The following is a 4,821-nucleotide window of genomic DNA, read 5'->3' as shown; positions in this document are numbered from 1 at the left end:
TCTTTATGTATCTTCGGGAGTCCATAAAGTCTCGGAGCCGTTGGTGCAGTGCATGTCAATTTGTGTTTTTGTTGGTTGTCAATATTTCCTTGTTTGTATATGTTATTAACTAATATGTTGTTTTTCCTTAACAGTTTTGGTGTAGGATCCATCCGCATAGTTTTATATGTATCCTTATCGTTCAAAAGATTTTTCATTTTTCCCTTGTATTCTGGTTTTTCCATAATTAACGTTTTATTTCCCTTGTCTGCGCTCGTGATAACAATTGAGTCTTTATGTTGGTTTATTAGTCGCTTTGTGTCCTCAAAGATTTTGAGTATAAATTGTTCCTTATTATTGTTTTTAAATTTATTTTTAAAGGTATTGATTCTCGCAGCTACGTTACATCTCGCCGTGTCCTTGTCTCTTTCATCTTCTAATGTCTGGATTCCCTGTTCTATTTCCGCAATCAATCGCACTGGTGACAACGTTTTTCTTGTTATGGGTAGCGCAAACTTTTTCCCTAATGAGAGGAGCCACCGAGATTCTCTGGGAAATGAAACGTCAGTCTTATTAATAAACCAGTCTTCGTTGATGATGAACTCATATCTTTCAAAATTCTTGTCTATTTGTCCTTGTAATTTTTCACTAAGATTTTTCTCTGTGTGTATTGAGATATTTTTTAAATATTGTTTTGGACAGACACTTAAAAACATCATTTCGGATAATTACAACATAAAAAATTCGTTCCAACTTAAAGATAGGCTTAAAAATATAACGATTGAAGAAGATGAAGTCCTTATCTCATTTGACGTGGTGTCTCTTTTTACCAACATACCAGTGCAATTGGCAATCCGCATAATTATGCAGCAATGGACCTCGCTTCAAATCCATACACGTCTTACGAGGAAGCAATTTTTGAATATTTTAGAATTCTGCCTGCACGAAAATAACTATTTGGTCTATGATGGAATATACTATCAACAGGTACACGGAATGCCGATGGGAAACCCCTTATCACCCACTGTAGCAGATATTGTTCTTGATAAAATACTGGACGACAGCATAGCTGAACTTAAATCTAAGGACATATGTATCAAATACATAAATAAGTATGTAGATGATATATTTGCGATTGTTAGAAGAAATGACGTGGAAGACATACTAAGAGTATTAAATTCTCAACACCGAAAAATCCAATTCACCACTGAACTTGAAAACGAGAAGAAGTTAGCCTTCCTAGACCTGCATATTCATAAGGTAAATAATAAAATTATAACGAATTGGTATGCAAAAGCCAAGGCATCTTCTAGAATGATAAATAATCATTCTAATCATCCCTGGGCACAAAAGAAGAACACAGCTATCAACCTTATAAGCAAGATCTACGCGCTGAGCGACCAGGCGTTCAGAAAAGATAACAACAGAAAAATCAAAAACATATTGCTAAGGAACGGATACCCAAGCAAAACTATAGACAGATTGATAGCAACAACAAAATATAGACAAAAATCATCTGAAACGAACGCCGAACCCGAAAACAGAAATGAAAGCAAAATATTTAAAGGAGTCACATATGTAAAAGGACTAACGGATACAAAAACACTACATAAAAATATCCAAAATAAAAATGTAACATTCGCACATAAGCCGCATAGCACTCTTAACAAAATATTTAGCAAAACAAAAGACAAGATCAGCAAAGAACAACAACATGATGTAGTTTATCAAGTCAATTGCAATGGCAAAGCTGGCGAGCCTTGCAATAAATTATACATAGGCACAACAAAGCGCGCCCTTGGAGTCAGAATAGGCGAACATAAAGCAGACGTAAGAAACAAAAAATCAACTAAAGCGCTAGCCCAACACTTGACAAACAGCGGACATTCGGCTGATTTCAACAACACCAAAATATTAGACATAGAGAAACGAGTGCGAACGAGAATAACATTAGAAGGCCTGCGCATACAAGAACAAATACAAGACGCAATGAATGTCAAAGAAGATGTCGATAGTATAAATTGCGCATACAGGACGGCAATAAGGTGCAATAGAAAAACAGATGGACGATGATGCAGAAGTGAATGTACTGAAGCGATTATTGTGATGTTTTGCTTATTTTGTTCTTATTAATTTAAATGTAAGTGCTGTGGTTTCTATATATGTATATATGTACTTTGTTAACTATGTTATATATATGTATGTATGTACGCATATTATTAATTGTGATTTGAAGCCTAATTGTTCGTGTTTTAATGTTTTGTTCCGAATAAACAGACTCCCTGATGAAGGCGGAAAAGACGCCGAAACGCGTGGGAGTATAAAAGAAAACTTTGTTTTGCTTTTTATCTAACCGGCCGTAAAGCTCCATAAAGCGATTATATAAATATATAAGAAATTTTGGCCCTAGAAAAACAAATAACTACTATTGTTCCTCGCCTGGTGTTTTTGAGTTTTCCGCTGTCCATCATGCATTTAATTCGCCACGGGCACAGTTTGTGAGTAACGTTAACGGTATCTCTCAAGCTCATTTGAATTCTGCTGGGACAATCGCTACAGCTGTCAATACACTTGTAACCATAGTTGCCAGCTTGGTGCTTTAAGCACTAGATTTAGTGCTTTTTGAAAATTAAAACGCCAAAAAAAGTACTTAGTGCCTAGTGCCTTTTTTAGTGCTTTTTTTGAACTAATATTACTCCAAGATAGTTAAAACCTGAAATAATTTGAAATATTATAAGCTGTGATGTCTCATGAAGATTCGGAATTTACAAGAATATAAAAATTCAAATGCACTAAAATACAACCATGATTGATAAAAAGCTGAAGTTGCAAACTCACCTTGTTGAATTATATTCGCGTTGAAAATGCTAGTACGCAGGTGAGTTAAGTATTTTTTTTTTTCTTTTCTAATTGTTTGTACAAATTTTAATTTTTTACCACCTGAGTAAAACACAAATTGAATTCAAATCTGGCCGCACAATTGCTCTAGTACTAGAATTTTTAGATATCATACCCCCAGATTGGCAAAAACACAGTTTTTGCGATATTTGAGGTTATATAATGAAAACATCAAATTTTTTGCTCATTTCTACTTAGGGCATTATTTTCGTTTGTTGCGATTCGATTTTGCTTTCTCGAGATATACCAGTTTTAATAGTACTTCGGTATTACGTCGTAAGCATGAGTCATCATGGCACGTGTAGAGGCTATTCAATCGTTATGAGCGAAAACGTTTTGTGTATTGATTTATGTATGTATTCTTGTTAATATTGTTAATTTTTTGCTTTTGTTAAATACAAACTGTTAAGAAAAAAGCATCCTTTGACTAAAAAAAAATTGGTGCTTTTAGTTTGGTAAAAAGCCTTTTTTCCAAGTTTTTGGTGCTTTCAGAAAAGCAAAAGTTGGCAACACTGCTTGTAACTAATGATAGCACATACACCTCTGTTACTGCGCCTACATCGCTGTCATCTGTTACTCTTCAATCTACACCTGCTGTCTCTCTTAGCACTGCTTCTACTAGACTATCTTGCTCGTCGTTCGCTGATGCTGTTTTGTTGATACTAATATTAATATTAGGTTCGTTCGCGTAGCTGTTAATTGTTCATGTTTAACCAAAACTTACAAGTTTTTGCGTTCGCGTACGCAAAAAACTTGCAAAGTAGGGGAAATTGAGAGAGCAAAGTGACATTTCATTTTGAGGGGAAGCTGCTGGTTTCTGCTGGAAAAATTTTTGCCAACAGCAATTTGCCAACAGGAAAACAGCTGATCAAAAACAGCTGGTTGGCATTTACGCAAATCACAAAATTGAATTTGATGGTTTGGAAGTTAAAAATTACAAAATGCGACTAATTAAACTTGTAAGAAATAAGTAGTTATTTGTTTAATCAATAAACTGTGCCAGTATAACACTTTGTGATAATTTTTCGTACGTTTTAAATTTTACACTTAGGAATGTAAACAAAAATTATATCAGCTGTTCGTCTAACTTGCAAGTTTCTGCAAATTTTCTGTTCGCATACTATTTTGGATATTTCTCTCTTGTGAGCGAACAGATGACATTTCGCCGGAATTTGGCAGTTGGTTGGTTTCTGCTGGAGATTTTAAACGAACGCACCTATTAATACTAATACTAGTTCGCATGGCTCTAATACTGTGCGTCAAGTTGGTGGCCTCATGGATACAAATACTGTCGCAGATTGCACTGTCAATTTACCTGCTGTTACCACTACCACCACGAAGCCATCAACCCCGTGCACTGCTAATGCTGTTGTTGCTACTAATACATCTTTACCCGATATGAGCTACGCAGCTGCTGCCGCTGCTGGCACTAATTCCGTGCAATCGAATGTTAATCGCTCTGTTAGTTCTCCTGCCGGTGGTTTTGCGGAAATCAACACTGATGATTCTTATAATTCTGCTGCTGTTAAATCTTCATCTGTCAGGCCGACTGCTGTTAGTACAATGCCAACCACAAGTGGGACGAATGTTACACATGGCAACATACATGAACGAAGTGCTGATAAATCTGATGATGCTATTGCGGCCGCTAATGAAGATCGTGGCGACTCTGCTGCTGCCCGAAATTTAAATAGGCCCAAAAGCATAAACATTGTTCATGGGCGTAATAACCCTAGAACACACACCCAGAAAATACCACGTAAACACACACCCGGGATACGTTTGTACCCGGGACCTTATTTTGCGGTTTTTTTTAATGCTTATTCAACCGATTTCTATGATTTTTTTTTTGAAATGTATATTTTAATATATAACAAGTATTTTGTCTTTTGTTTCATTCGAATATTCCTACTGGTTCCAGCGATATGGGCAAATAAAGTCAGG

The sequence above is a fragment of the Rhagoletis zephyria genome, unplaced genomic scaffold (genome assembly GCF_001687245.7).
Source record: "Rhagoletis zephyria isolate East Lansing unplaced genomic scaffold, Rhagoletis_zephyria_1.1 Rzeph_scaffold_00730, whole genome shotgun sequence".
In the NCBI taxonomy this organism is placed as follows: domain Eukaryota; kingdom Metazoa; phylum Arthropoda; class Insecta; order Diptera; family Tephritidae; genus Rhagoletis; species Rhagoletis zephyria.
The sequence above is the reverse complement of the archived record's forward strand: the minus strand, read 5'-3'. Positions refer to the sequence as shown.